The sequence below is a fragment of the Mytilus galloprovincialis genome, chromosome 1, assembly GCF_965363235.1.
Source record: "Mytilus galloprovincialis chromosome 1, xbMytGall1.hap1.1, whole genome shotgun sequence".
Lineage (NCBI taxonomy): Eukaryota > Metazoa > Mollusca > Bivalvia > Mytilida > Mytilidae > Mytilus > Mytilus galloprovincialis.
Window position 1 is genome coordinate 46,253,574 of NC_134838.1, and position 17,189 is coordinate 46,270,762.

At 29.9% G+C, this 17,189-nt stretch overlaps 1 protein-coding gene across 4 annotated transcripts in view; it reads left to right on the top strand.

Annotated features, from left to right (window-relative positions):
- Nucleotides 1-17,189, top strand: part of LOC143075957 (plexin-A4-like) — a 124,237-nt gene that overhangs the window by 42,797 nt on the left and 64,251 nt on the right. For all 4 annotated transcript variants that reach the window (XM_076251577.1, XM_076251570.1, XM_076251560.1 and 1 more), the window contains exons 3-4: nucleotides 11,827-11,891; nucleotides 15,770-15,912. The gene's annotated coding sequence lies outside the window, so the exon portion shown is untranslated. The remainder of the gene's footprint in view (nucleotides 1-11,826; nucleotides 11,892-15,769; nucleotides 15,913-17,189) is intronic.

Consider the following 17,189-nt stretch of genomic DNA (forward strand, 5'->3'; position numbering starts at 1 on the left):
AGTTAATTTGGCAGGTACAGTAAATAGATTATAATTAGCCTTTAATTGGTTTGGCAATGTTTTTTTGTTTGTGATATAAGCAAGAGGGATTTGAGATAACCTGTGCTTGTAATTGTGGCGAATTACTCTATTAGAAAATAATAACAGCTTTTAGGTATTTAAAACTGGGAACCTTAGTAATATTTGGGTATTGTAAAGAATCAACAATTTAAAAAGGTAGCTCTTTTTTATTGAGAGATAAAAAATTCATTCTGCACATTGCATGGTTGTATCCCTTTTAAAAAAAATGACAAAACGTGACCATTACCTACCTTGACATTGCATACTACGCTTGTTTGTAAAATTTCATGTACATTTCATATTAATAGAAGTCGGGAGCAGAAAGAAACATGTTTATCTTACATTTATTACTTAATATTCTGCATGTTTTACATGTTATTGTCTGTTTGTTATCTGGATACTTGCATATTGACATTCATTATTTCTCTCTGTAGGGTTAGTCTTTATCTTTTGTTTACTGTTAAACTCAAATTAAGTCAAGATTTATTGTAAAATGATGGTTGGGTTATCTTGAATTGATTTAGCACACTTCAAAACTTTATGAGTAGTCTTTATTGTCTTCAACAGACGCAAAAAACATAAAATTTTCAAATATTACAAAAAATCATTCTACAATAAAATAAAAAAAGTTAAGGTCTTACATGTGAAATAATGCTGTATTTTCTACCATAAGATCATTTCTTAGATCTTACAACTTTAGAGGTTATATAGGGGTTTTCATCAAAAGCTTGCAAAAAAAAGGGTACTTCGTAAGCCTGTAGTTGTTTTTTATTTACTTAGATAAGTATGCCTCTTTTGATTTTTATGTCATTAAAACTAGTCTAATGATGCCAGCTGACCACAGTTCTTGTGCTAACATAATTTGCCTGCTTCATTACAGTGCTCAATAAAGTAATACACTCAATTGCAAAATATCTGAAATATATTAGTGTAACTGCTGTAGAGAAAGATATATAAAATGATAGTTTGTGTATCTGATGCGATCTCTGACATTTTTACTACTATTTCATAAAACAAGTTTAAGGTGACCTGGGGTCAAAGTGATTTGTTCCTTTATTATGTAGTTGAAGTATTTCATGTGAAATTTTATAATCATGGTCAATTAAATTTGAGGCTGCAGAATTTTTGGCTTGACTCTTTGAGTAAGTGCATTTCTCAGATGATTGATTAGTTTTCCAGTATGATGATACTTTATATATTGCCATTATTAGTCATGAATTTTTTTTAGAATGTTACTTTTACTTTAATAAAATCTAAAATGTTTTGCTTGCCTTTAATTTAACTGCGTTTGCCATAACTGATATTAAACAACATTTAATTATATTTCTACTGCAGATTGGTTGATAGATAATTAATTGTTTCTATAGTAAAAATGCTAATATTATACAAAATCATCTACCAAAAGATAGCAAGATTTTTATGATTCTTTGCTTTTTGTTTCACAAATTTTATGATGAAAATACAAACTATGTGTAATATTTCAATTAAAAGCAGCATAAAAGTATAGTTATTTAATGTGTTTGTTATTTGTCTGTGAAAGCAGAAGATAATAAACAGTGCTTTAAGTTTGTGTGGTTGAATGCATTGGAATCAATAAAGAAAATGTGATCTTTGATTGCAATATTGAGAAAGTGATAAAACTCTGTACCTCTCATGTAAACTGCCTTTTATGGTGATTAACGTAATATCTTGACGAACAAATGTTGTCTTTTATACAATTATGGTAAGAAGATGCTCATTTCTATCGTTTATTGTTATGGACAATTGGTACATATTGTAAAAGATATTGGTCATTTAGTCGTCTCGTTATGGTATGAATGCCATCAAGATTCAACATAATTTGGCCAATTTGTACAACTTGTTAATGAAAGAAAAAGGTTTCTATGCAAAGATTATCCCTCGGTTCTTAATAATCAAACAATTTATGACAAATTAGTCGTAATGGCAGAACACGAATCTTGGATGATTGAGGGCAAAGAAGCAATTACAGATGAAAATAAGACTTACAGCCATTTTTATATGAATTTAACAAAACTGCACACTTCAAATTAATCACAAATCACATGGTAAACATTTCTTAGCAACTTTCCAACTTTTCCATTAGTCTTTTAGTGGATGCTCAGGAATTGTTAGTGATGCTGGAATTAATTTGACCAGTAATTAATTGATAGCTCAAAACCTTTTAAATACTAATTGTATCAAATTGATCCAATCTGCCTTATCTTGCTTTCAGTGAAATTTATCTCTTTGCAAAAGTTAAAAAATAAAAGATGAAATTTCATGAGTCTTCCTAATATCCTCTTTGGTGCACATTATTTATAAATGCTTTGAAAAGCTGTTACATCTTGCAGTTAAAATAATTTATAGTATGTAAAAATATTGTAAAGGATTATTTTTTGGATTGCCAATTATTGCACAACTTAAAATTTCAGAGAAAATACCAGTTTGTTTAATGTGGGAACATTTTATGCTGTATATCTGCTCATCTGTTTATAAGTGGCTCTCGTGTAAATATTAATATATTGACTATTAGTCTTTTGAGAATGACAAGTAAAATGAAATTAAAATGAGATTAAAATGAAATTATGATGAAATAATTTACAGTAAATGAGTTCAAGGACATCATTCTTTCAAGGTCACACTTTTGCAGCTATCTTTTATTTTACCTTGGATTTAGCAAAGCATATGGCAAGATAGTTTTTTGAGACATTTAATATAATATGAAGCAATGCCCTAATCGGTATGGAAAATGATATACTTGGGTTTTTAAAAGAGGTTTGCTCATTGTTGAAGGCTGTACGGTGACCTATAGTTGTTAATGTCTGTGTCATTTTGGTCTTTTGTGGATAGTTGTCTCATTGGCAATCATACCACATCTTCTTTTTTATATTTAATGAAAATGAAATTGATAAAACCTTTTTTCCTGATGTCTCATTTTCAATATAAAGGGTTCTTTCTGTCGGGAAAAAGATATTGACTTGGTCCATTTAAAATATGGAACTTTTGTAAGATATCATCTTTAGGAGGATTATGACCACTATCAGTCCTGATCAGAGATTTACCAGTGTCAGAGGATATAGGTTCTATCAGACTGAGGATCTATAACTGTTTGACAGGCCGGGTGTATATGTTATCACAGGACTGTTATCAATAGAGTTCTTCTAATTATCCCCTGTAATCAGCTTATAGGCCATAAGTATATATTATGTGTTGGCAGTCTACAGTTTAATCATCTTATTCTATGTAATAGCAATGTATTGATTAAGTCTAGCAAGTTTGGTGTGAACTATTTGATTTTCATATCAAGAAAAAACCTTTCAAAGGGACAACTATTTATATTTTTTGTATAAAAACATGTTAAAAAAAACAAATCTTTTAGATTACAGTGAACTTTAGGCCATTTGGACCAAATAATTGAAGTATTACAAATCAGGATTTTTGCTTAAACATAATTGATATATATGTGTTCAATGTTAATTGAACTAAATCTTTATTTGGAATATAGTAAAATTTAACAAGATTCGATGGTCAATTTAGATGGCATATATATTTTTTTTAAAATGACAAAAATGTAGTTTTGACATCATTATTTTTAACTGCATGCAAACAATTTATCTTGAAAGTTCTAAAGCAAAATAAGACACTTGTTGTGACTGTATACCTTAGCTTTCCTAAATATAGGAATAAACTTGTACTTATAATAAGTAACTAATAGCAAACTAATCTCATTTACTAATAAACAAAGTTACAGACAGTGCAAATCAGCTATCTTTATCTTTCCTTAATATTACCAAATATACAAATAAGATACATTAAGTTGGAGTAAAAATAAACAAAACATGATCACCTAAACATTTGGTTGAGTCAGCTCTTCAGCTTCATACTTTATTTGTCCTCTTTAACTTTTTTGATTCGAGTGTCACCGATGAGTCTTTTATAGACATGTGAGTCTCAGACATCTAACATAGTAAATTTTAATCCTGGTATCTAGCTATGACAAGTCTATGATAGATATTGAATGCTGCATAAATCTTTCAGTGAAAAATGAACTAATACATTGCTTGTTTATAGATACTTTCCAAGTGCTATTAAAGGATCGGTATAAAGGTTTCTTTAATGGATATCAGTGGATTGAAATACTGGATAGAAATTGATTTGTTTTACTTCTCTGTTTTAATATTCCCTTGGTGGTCTTTTTGATCCATCTTTTGTTTCTCTGTATAATTTTATCTTCTACTGAGTGATTTTCTGAGGCCAATATTCTTTAGAGCTGCTTATTTTGGTAGAGCAGAAATTTAAAGAGAAGGATTACTTGATGCAAGCATATTTTGAGAAGGTAAATCCATTTCAAAGTTGTAGAAGGATGAATAGTGTAACATAGAGGCTTATATCTATATCTAAACGGTTCAAAAATACAAATGTATATCACTATTTGTACAAGCCTTTTAAGCATAACATTAGGCTAAGCTGTGTCTATCTGACAAATTATTTAAAGTCCCTCAAAATTTGAAATAGGGTTTTGAGACTATTTGTATTTTGCCTTTTTTTTTTATGTTCCATTCGCTCTTCAAAAGAGGTTGACATTAACTTGATGATAAAAGAAAAGACAATTACAAAATGAACTTAGTCCACCAATCAAGATGGAAAAGGGTGGGGGTAAAATCTCTTAAAATTTAGTTTTAACACTGCCACATGTTCATGTTGCTGTCCAAATAAGATGGGAACAGTGCATGTCAGTTTGTTGTTAATTGAAAAATTAGGTGTTTGATAATTGCTGTTTTGGGTTTTTGTTTCATTGGAAGTATTTGGTATAGTAAGTACTTGTATCCTGCTATTACTATGAAGATTTGATCAATAAGTTGGATATTGCTGTACTGTTACTGCACATGAAATTCTGTAATCTAACCATGCCATGTTTTGATAGTATGGTTCAAATATTTATAGCTGAGTTTGCAAAATATAATGTTCTGATTGCTTCTAGCAAATGTTGTTTTAATTTCCTTAAAAAAACACCATGACTAAACAATAAAGCTGTTTAAATAAAGCATAAGCAATTACCCTGAAAAATATGCACAGAGAAATTGGATTTTGATTAATTTTTGATGGGACAAATATGATTTATTGATGTTTTTTGAGTTAACAGAATAGTTTCCAACATAAAACATGGTCATTTGTGAATACAAACATTAATATTCTTCATTAATTTATCTTAGTTTGGCTTCATGTTAATGACCAAGAAAATGTTATCTCACACAAAAAAAATGTTTGTCATTAATTATTATAACCGATCATATGAATAGCAACGGCCTTAGACTTTACAGACAAAGTTTCATTTGAGCTCATTGATTGGTCCCCTGTGGGAGGTCATGGTGTATGAATGGAATTCCAGAGTTTATTTGTAGACAAGACTGTTGTTGACAGTGGATCTGTGGTCAGTGAGCTATGTTTGTACCAAGTTACATCACAATCTGTTAACTTTAATGGAAGCCAGCTGAGCGTTTTGATCCTTTCACAGTTGGAATAAAGTTTTTATGTGAATTCAGATCTATACAGTATTGATATTTAAGAATACAATATGTAAATCTATTGGAAAAGTTTTATTTTTGTGGATTGTAAACCATTCTTCATGACAGGTAAAAAAAAAATAAAAAAAGAATAAATTAAATCTGTCTGCATTTTGTTTTTTATGTTGGATGAACATTCAAGTTATCAGTCAGAATATTTGTGTCAAAGATTTTATCTAGGTAAGCTAGCTGCAGTCTGTTGCATTTTATTCATCATAAAATATTATTTAAATTACATTATGTTGAAACATATTTTTATAGTATTCTTTTTTATGTTTATTTGCAAAAATATACATCCCTGATAAAAAATGTTTATCAGTTTTTATCTGTTAGATTGTTTTTACACAGGTCTGGCTGGATGACAGACAGTCATGAGTTGTTTTATTGTTACAATACATTTAAGTGTGTTTTGATTTGTAATTAAAGACTTCCACTTTATCAAAAACAAAGTTATGGATTTTAATTTGAAGAATGAAGCTACTTTGATAAATGGATTTTCTCTTATGGGTCTTTTATTTGATCTAAAAGTGCAATAAATGAACAGACTTAGTCAATAAATTAACAAAATGAGAATCACAACATCATGATGATCCATAATGTGGATATAAACAATATTACAAATATATAATAAAATGCTATCAGCTAGTAAATTAAAGAAGATAAAAACCAATTTAATGGCCGTCTTACTTGCAAGCCATTTTATGGTTATCTTCTTTCTGGTCATAAAAGTGCTAAAAGGTCAACTAAATTAGTCAGCTGTTGTAAAATATGGTCAGAATATTATTATTTACTCACCAGAAGGTTAGGATTAAATGTTTATGGTTAAATAGGGCAGAAAATCTGTTATGTACTATAGTAAAGTGATACTGACACCAACACATTAATAGGTGTGAAATTATATCCATATTAAAAAGATACGAAGATCAGTGTCACTTGGACATGACCATTATTTAGATTTCATGATCTCTGTATCCTTAAATACTGACTTAAAAAGAATCGATAAAGATAATGTTCTCTGCATTCACTGAGTTTTTATAACCACAGGAACTGACAATGATACTTTTATGTGGTCATTTCATCCCTTAGTATATTTTGGTTTCAATACATTGTATGTACATATGATGTAAACAGATCTAGTCATAAATGCCAAAAAAGCTAAATATAATAATTTCCTCTGATGTACTTTCACTTTATCTGGTTATAATTTATGACATCTTTTACTCTTCCAAGTCATATGATACACAAATCTTGATTACATGTATTGGGTTTAAGGTAAGGATTTAATATTTGTTATGTACAGGTATGATATATAGACAATATATGTTATACCATAAACCTCCAGGTAAGACATTGGAATAATCATTATGTAATAATCCCTTTACCACCTAGGGAGCTTGTTTATTTAGGATATTTTGACATCAAGATTTACAGGTAGGAAGTGTGGCAATTTTCTCTCTAAACTTTCATGTTTATGTAAAAAAACTTTTAAACAATATGTCCTTTCATGATCTCTTTGAATTGAACAAATTTTGGGTTTAAAGGTTAAAATGAAAGTACAAATTATAACTTGAAGAATTTGTATATATATAAATTATCCAATGTAACCCATGAACAGTAGTACGAATCTTTTTACATGTTTATGCAAGGTAGTAAATTTGATATTGCACTTGATCAAGTAGATTTTACTTTGGTTTTTATTATCGCTTGGGAGTATGAAAAAGATTTCATAGCCAGATGAACATATACTATTGCTGCGATTAGGTCTGTACTTTAAACATGGAGATTTTGGACATGACTGAATGATGCTTATTATTTGCATCTAACTGTAAAGAATGAATTAATTGAGGTTGCTTGTAGAATTTCTTTCAAATGTATGTTCCAAACTGATGTGTTTCAATGTCATTAAAACATACAATGAATCAATATCTCTGCTATATATCATGTTATATTCATCAAGAGTTGCTTTATTCATGATATTTTGTAAAACTCCTTGGAGAGCCAGAAACGAGAAGGCATGTACAAAATGTAGCATCTGATATCATATATTTCTAATTACATATTTTCATTTATTTTTTTGCTTTCACTGTTTTGAAGTTTTGTGAACAACTGTTCTGTAGAACAGCAAGCGTGTAATTTTCTTAAATATACTTGGCAACCATTAATTTGTGATTTAAAACTAAATGATAGACTAAGCAGATGAAAAAGATTTACCCTTTATCTTAGCATTATTTTTATTGCTGAAAACTTTATGGTAATATTCAGTTTGGAATTAGTCATTAATTGACGTACATAACACTGAGGTTTAATTTCACTGATGAAAAATACTCTATTGCATACTTGCTGAAAGTATTTATGAGGAGGGGCTGGGGGTGCTGTAGGCCAGCCCAATGATGGTCCAAGACCACAATTGTCGTCCCTTGATTTTCGTTGTTCACAAATATAGTCCCTAGTGTTGACAGTGGGTTACTTGCTATGAATTTTTATACCCCTTTCAAATTTATTTCTCCATGTTTAATGCCTCAAATTGCAAGTAGGGGGGTGAAATTACACTGTAAAAAAATTTGGGTCCAGAATTTTAAAAGAAAGTAGTGATTTGGTCCAGCTGAAAAAGGTTTAAAATTAACACTTCGGAAGCTGTCAAAAGATTTCAAGACGCCCTAAACATAAAATTGTCCATATTTTGAGTTAGAGCCGATGAAGTTTTCTATAAATTTGATATAATTTGTCCCAAAAGTAGTACAACACACTGTAAAAGTTTCTTTGAGAAAGCGCAGGTGGGATTCTTTTTATTTTCATTTATGTTCTAAAAGAAATGCACTACGGAATAATTGTGGTCTCAGACCTGATGGCATGATCCATAATGTATTGCATTTAGTTTAAGTAGAAATTTGCCTAATGAAAGACAATTTTGCCTACAAAAATTCCATTTAAAGGCAGTGGCATTGCATCTAAATTCTATATGCTACAAAAAAAGAGTATTAATTCTTTTCTATGTTTCAAGATTCTTGAAATATTCATTAGAATGTGAAGTGTAAAGCACACTTTTTGCATGTTAAATAACCCTTCTAACAAGCTCTCTTAAGGGTCTGTTACAGTGGCCTGTGTTACAAGACAAAAACATCTCATTTATCTCTAGTTTAAGTGATAGTCAAAGTGTGCAATCCTTTCTTTCCTTTTCCACTGCTACCATAATTGAATTATTGTTAATTTATTCTAGTCTTAAACATGCATGAAATATTTGCCACTGTACATTTAATGCAGGCAACAATTAATCAATGCATTTGTAATAAAGTAAACATAAGATTATAGTATATAAAATAGAGATATTTTTGTTAGACTTATAATGTTGTTTATTTAAATATGCTATTTTACTAATTTGGGAATCTGTAACCTGTCATTATTATACGAAATGAAACAAAGTTAAAGAGGGTCCTGTAAAATGCATGAATTTGACCTGTGTAATTATGCAAAAACGAAATAAAACAACTAGTAACTTAATATTGTATTAAGTTTGCTTGGAACTTAAATTACATATATTGATCAAGATGTACATAATGTATAAGTTGGAATTAAAATGTGGGTTTTCCACTTTCAACAAAGCTGCATGAAGAAGTACTGAGGTCAGCAAAGTATTTCCTGTTCATGAGTAATTTCAGTTAACAACCTGAAAAGTCTCAGTTTATTTTGAGACATTCATCAGACCTATTATTATTTATTTAGGGCACATTTAAATCAGAGTATTTATATGAATACATATAAAAGTTGAAATGTAATTTACTGATATGTTATCTCTGATTTCCTGTATTTAATCCCAGATTTAAACTCTTTCTCATCTCTATTCATATTGTAATGACACTAAATCTTTATATATAAAAAAAGTCACACTAGAAATCCCTTAGTGTACAAAATTATGTACGAGAAATTCTAATTGAAGTAGATACCAATATCTTTATAATTCTTTATTTTTGTTCTTGTTGAAATGCCCTTTATAAGAGTTCAGGGTTCTTATTTTCAAGTATGAGAATGTGACAAGTTAAGGAGACTATTACAGCCAAACAGGAAAAAAGTCATTTTATGTACATTCAGTGCACCCTGTAGTACTATGTATTGGCATTATTCATATGCCTTCAATCGCTCGGGGGAATAGACATGCATTTCTTCAATAAATAAATAAATAGATAAAATTAAATGGTGAAAATATGTTAAATAAATGAGCTAGATTTAATCCACACCTGAAGCAATTTTGCAGTATGATTTGTTCCATAAACATTAAAAAGCAAAACACAAATATAACAAAAGTATCCAAACTGACGACTCACAGGACATGACAAAAGACTCCTTGCTTGCTACGGGTACCTATAGTCTGTAAAGTGGGTAAAATATATATGTGGTGAGGGCTTAAAACTCTTCCCCAAACCTGGATGTTTGTACTAAAAACCTTATAGTCAGGTGTCTCTTACTATCACATTACCCATCAACTATTATGATTTAGTGTAGTATATTAGTTGCTTATTAATTATGGTATATGCCACTGTTAAATATGCATGGCATCACACCATATTTCATTTTTATGTCTCATTAACTGGACAGTTACAAATGTCTTATGTATAGTCTGTATTTTTAACTAGCTTGATTAAGTACTGTAAGATAACAAATGCTTAAATGCATCCATTAGAAGCATAGTATAGCAAAGAGTGATACCCTAATGGTGATCATTCAGTTGGTTTGCAGCAATCAGAGCACTCATTGGATATGCAAGGTCAAACGAAATGCAATATTTGTCTGTATCTATTTTCTGTCAGTACTGTTTGTATGATTGTGTAAGGGCAAGTTGTGTCTAAGGTTCCGAACTTTTGAATGTTTTGATGTTATTATAATACTTGTAATATTTGTTGCCCATGACAGAGGATTTCATGTAAATATAAGATTGGAATGTCTGTCTACATGTCAAGGTCACAAACATGTTTCATAATAATTGGTACTCTTGTTTTCACAGACTCTGTCTATTATGTTCTTGTTTAAATTTATATATGTATAGTGTATGGTCAAAGAATAATTCAATACACCACTGACAGGAAAGATTTTTCAAATTTTATAGCCAGGATTGATTATATATTTGTTGTCTTACTTTAGACAGAATCATAGCAGATGATTATAAATTATCATATGTATTTGCCTTTTTTTTTTTTTTTTAACAAATTGAGCCAACATTTGAACTATTTCCAGAACACATGTGGTCTCCCATGTAATTCTAGAAACAATAGTCATATAAATTGATCAGTAATTTGGCACAAGGAGTTATTGGCTATCTCTGGTATTTATTTAAAATATTATTTTTCTTGAGGATTTTTCTCATTCACCAGGTGTTTATATTCAGTATCACAATCCAATATAATCGAGAAGATAGGTTTTGATTATCTCAAAGTCAAAGGTTATGTGTTTGAAATATAATATTTACCACCATGAAATATAGCAGACCAGCCTCTAAGTTTTTGTGACAGAAATAGACATAGAATAAGGGAAATGCTTGATCCAAACAAGTCTTCAGTAAGAGAAACATTAATACACTTCACAATGAAAAATGACTGAAGCCATTGAGTTTAATACATAAAGCAAACAAACATAAACAATGACAGTTAATATGTCCATATATCTCTCATGGTAGAAAATTACCAACACGGAGTACTATCAACTCAATATTAGCATTTATAACAAGCATGGTGAAAAAAAACTGAAATGAAATTGTGGATTTTTTTTATTGAACTCCCAATTCAATTTGAGAACAAAAAATTAGCCACATTAAGGGTCAAGTGATGTTTTAAAGTGTTCCATTTCAGAGAAAATATCTTACAAAATTTGAGACATGTATGCCTCACTAATGGGATATTCACTCTATAGTTATCTTAACAGAATTATCTAAACTAATTTCTGATTGAATGATTAGTGTATCAATATATCCTGGCATCAGTACAGCTTGCTATCATTTGCAGATCATGCCACTTATCTCACTTAAATATTGTATTTTCTTCCTTAATTGTCTTTGTCTAATAAATGAATAAGAAATGAAAATTGACAGTTTTGAATGATGTATTGCAACCGATCAAGTCGTGAGGTCGGTGAACGCCAACAAATTGGTGGGTATCAGGTGATGGAACGTTAAAAGAAGTGGCCATAACTCATTATTTGTCTTCTTTTGTTTCAGAATATCTGGAAATTAATGAAATCGACATAACCATAAATAGTCCGAGATTGAAAGTTTAATGTCTGGTGAGTAGAGTTAGAGGATTTAAATGTACAGAAAATGATATGCCCGATTTGCCGTCATATTTCTGATGATGGTAAATCAAAGAGCTGTAGCATGAACATACAGACTTGATCCGGATAAGTTTAAGGAACCAATACATATACATATAAAATAGAAGATGTGGTGTGATTGTCAATGAGACAACTCTTCACAAGAGACTAAATGACGCAGAAATTCGGGTCATTGTATTGGCCTTAACAATGAGAAAAGCACATACTGCATATAATCAGCTTTGCCTGGAAATGGCAAATGTAAAACTTTACCAATGAGAAAACTAACGGCCTATTAGTTGATATTCAATAAAATGAATGATAAACAAATATGTAACACAGCAACAAACGACAACCGACTGAATAACAGACTCCTAACTTGCCCCAGGCAGGCACATACATACAGAATGGACGGGGTTTAACATGTTAGCCAGATTAGGATAAGTTTAAGGAACCAAAGCATAGGTTATTTAGAAATGCCTTGGAGAAAATATCAACCCAGAATCAAAGTGTTAACATTGCAGTATAGGTACTTTTAGAATCATATTCAAAACAGTGTGGCTGTGACTATTGATTGACGACCTAAATTATCCCATTGACTGGGACAGATTGTGTGAATGTTTGTCTGTAACGACCACTGCTCACTATGTACTTTTTAATGACACTAAAACTGTGGGGTCACCAAAGGTTCTCAACACATAAATAAAGTTATTCGAAAAACTACTCAGGAATAACACGATGTTTTGATTTATATCAATAATATAAATCAAAATATAAAGGTTATTCCTGATTAATTTTTCGAGTTTTTTATTATTAAAGGCGTTAAGAACCTTTGATGACCCCACGGTTTAAATTCTATAATAAGTAAGTAGTGAGCAGTGGTCGTTACAGACATAGTTCACCTAATATGTCCCAGTAAATGGGATAATTTAGGTCGTCAATCAATGGCCACAGCCAAACTGTTTTGAATATGATTCTATATCATTGTGTTAATGAATAGGGCAGAAGAAAACGTTATTTTCAAATGGAAAGTAATGCAACCATATTTTTTTGTTAAATTAGAAAATATGCTTTTAGGGGTCAGTCTGAGGTTTTGAAATGAAATATCAGCTACATGTACCTCTATGCTATATAGCTTTCAGTGTATACTTGTTTTGAATCTTCATTATTGATTTAAATGGCTGAATTTTGTAACAGGTTGTAATGGTTATATCAGTTGATAGTTAAAATGATCAAATTCTATATTAAATTGTCTTTTGAAATCTATCTTTTATATGCAGTCACCTTGATAAATATAACCAATATGTCTATGAATGGGGTAGGTGAACTAAATTTTATAACAAGATTGTCATCATTTGGAGTGTGACCTTAAATGTTCCACACGATTACCCATAATTATAATTGTAAACATTTAAATATACCTTTTAACACCTGGGACAACCTGTGTATCTAGATTTCAGGTAATAATTACCTTTATCTTGTCTATTTCACAGACAATTCTGTCAAGGTCTATTAATTTGTTTGTTTTCATGAGATTCAGGTGCAATCATCTAATATCTTTTGATTTCACTTTGGATAAATAATAAACAGGTGCTCTCATTTTCTTCAATTTTGCATGCATTTACTACTTTATTTTAATGTTCCATGAAGAAATGATTGCATAGTTAATAGGTACAATCAAGCATATTGATATGGCAGACAATCATGACTGTTGTTCTAATGACTTTTGCTTTCTTTTTTATCAGGATGGAGTTAATATTACATTTCATTACTTCTGAACTTTATCAAATATTTTTGGGTTGTTCAAATTGAAATTATGAGATCCATGTTTAAGAATGCAAAAAAACTTAAATGGGGACGCCCAACTTTGAGTTCCAACTATGCAGAGTGCATTGTTATAATTGAAATTGTTAGATAATTGCAATAAAAGAGTAAATTTAGTGCATTTTTTTGTGTGATCAAAGGAATATATGTTTTGAAGGCATAAACAGTATATATAAACAGTAAATTTTTCAGAAATAATTATAAATCTGATAATCATTATTTACTTTTTTTTTTACATTCTAAATAAAGGATTTAAGAAAATGTATAAGTAACTAGCTCAAATTAAACTGGTGTTAGGTTGATAGAGTGTGACATTATTGAAGTGAAATTATAAATTTTGGAGATTTACCAAATTTTAGTTATAAAAAAGCAATTTTCTGGTATATTTTGGCTAAAATATAGCACAAGTGTTGCCAAAATGATTTTTTTGCCAGGGAAAAGATAATTGATAGAGCACTTCCCATCATAGCAAGCACTATGTCCTATATGATTTATCTGCATGTGTGCAGCAAATAGTTATGGTTATATGTCGCTTATATTTTTATTAAACTTTTTGTCACTTCATGGAGGTAACCATGAAACTGAAGTTATTTCAACAAATTAATCATCATTACAGAACTCTGAAAATGGAAAATTGAAAATAATTTGAAAAAATGAGTTTGAATTTTTGCCTCTTAATTTGTACCTTAATTCCTATGAATGAAATGATATGTAACATGTTTCATTGAAACAAACATTAAAGTGCACATCAGATGAAATCTGACAACTAAGTCTTTCTCTTTAAATTTTATTTGAAGAATAGACCAAAAAGATGTCTGGATTTTTGAAGGATGTGGGTCCCACAAATTTAAAAGGTGGGGGCCTGATACCAAAAATGAACTCTCATAACTTAAGGCACCCTTTGATATGTATGTACCTGAAAAATAAGTAAACTTTGATACAGATAACAAGTTATGAAATGATTCTATATAAAATAATGAATACTCCATTTGTCACTGATGTTTCAATTTTGATCTTTTTAAATAAAGGATCATTGATTAAATCTCTTTTTTCAAGACTAATCAAATACATGCTTTTGGTGTTGCTTCTTAGGTCATCTTCTATAAAAAGTCTTGAAAAAAGAGATTTAATCAATGATCCTTTATTTAAAAAGATCAAAATTGAAACATCAGTGACAAATGGAGTATTCATTATTTTATAAAATTTTAAGATGAAATGAGCTGCTATGTATAAACTTAGACTTCGTGTCTTGCTCACTATCTGGTTTTTGGTACTTAGTAACTTTTGTCAATTTATTAGTAGATTGATTTCCTTTCAAGAGTTGTCATAAATCACTACCACCCTGTTACCGGTAACTGTAACCTAATACTTTTTTGTCACCCTCGATAAATGGATGATTGACGTTTTACCTGGGTTTATATACAGCGTACATAGCCCAACAGGTAATCAAACAATCAAAACTGTAATAAATTTGTAGGTAATTGTTTATTGATCAATTGCTAAGAGTTCATGAAAATCTACCCTATCTTGTGATGTAACTTGGAGTCATTATCGTTACATTTACCAGGCAAAGTTTCTCCAAATATCAATGTATTATTGTGACAGAGAATTGTTTTATGGGATATCTAATTGGTGCATTGACTTTTAACTGCTGGACTGCATGCTATTTAGCTGCTCAAAGCCAGGATATAGAAAAACGATCGCCACCTCCATTTCTATAGAAGATTGGAACAAAATAGAGGCAATCATTGTAAATGATTTAACTAAAAGGATAATGCATTGTTTTTTAGTTAGAGACCAGAATTGATTGAGGCGTTTTTTTTGCTTGTGTAAGCATTGATTTTCATAGTTTCTTCTAGTGTTACATTAGAAGCATGGATTTATGATATGAATACAGATCATGTTTTGAGTACCACAGATACTCCAGAAAGGAATAAATAATTTCATTTGTTTAAAAGATTGATTCCTTCTAAGAGGGCAATAAGCCCTTAATTGATCAGCAACTAATTTAAGTTTCCTGTTTGTAGTTTTAACAGGATGCTGTTCTTGACTAAAACTGAAGATGTGATTGTCACACATTAACACTGGCAAAAAACGGATGTAGAATGTACAGTTCAGGTTAAAATCTTGTGCATTGGTAAACCTGAGCTAAAATTTGACTGCTTTGAAGGTAAGTTCTTTTCATTTATAAGTATAAAACATGATGATACACGAGTGAATATATAAAAAAACTAGATGTGATGTGATAGTCAATAAGACAAAATTGACTCAGAAAACCAATAAACAAAAAGTGAAGATCTACACTGTTAAAAGTAGATAAAATTGACTGCTTTTTATGATGAAGCAAAATTTGTATATAAAAAAAAATGGCACACACTTGTATATGCAAATATTATTTAATGCAGATAATTATGATTAAATAGATATCCAATTTTATTTAAGGACATCTTGGTGTAAATAAAAAAGTTGTTTATGAGTACAAAACTTGTAAATGATTTACTATCAACAAGATCTGCACATCTCGAACGGAAGAGACACAAGTTATAAAACTTATGTCTCATCCGTTTGTTAAGTTTCTAAACAATGAAATTTGTAAAACTAAACTAGTTCTCTCAAGGACCAAACATTAAGGTGAAATTGAAGTATAGAATATAATCTATTTCAAGTAACAAATACATGTTCATTACAAAGAAAAACGTTGGTTGTATGTAAGAAAACTGTCAATGAAATAGTAGCAAAATTATGTCACCAAAAGTTCATTTATGAAAGACAATAACAGATCCACTTCTTATTGCAATTGCAAGCTTTTATTTAAAGCATTTAAAGTCTAGAATCAATTCAACAGAACTGACTATAATATGTTACATTAACACCCAAAGTAAGGACAGTAAGGTGTATACGCTGTTATTCATTTTCATGATTTTCTAATATTATTGCTGTATTTGTACAAGGAAAGATCTATTTCAGTTTGACATATTTACATTATTTTTCTTCTGGCAAAAAGTACCAAATAGTATGTAGTTTGAATGTAGTACAAACCATGGTACAATAAATGTGTGGAATAAGACCAACTAGTATTTTAATGGGTTTAGTCATTCCACTTTCAAATCCTTATATTCAATTGCAGTAATTCCAAACTGATAGATAGATCAGCATCTATTGATTACTTAAGGTCTTTCAATACTAATTCAACGTAATAAATCTAATGATTCAGAGGTGAAATAAGAGTTTGAATTCAATCAGTTTGATAATTAGGGGTTAAATACACAAATGTTATTTTCTTCTTTGAATTTGATTTAATTTCTTTTTTTTATCAATAGGAAAATTGATAGAAACTATGATCAGACAAATTTGTTTTTCTTTATTGAATCCCAAAACACTTCCGTCAACTTTACCTAAGATTTGCAGTGTTGTATGGGAATGTATAAACTCCTTGTCCTAATACTA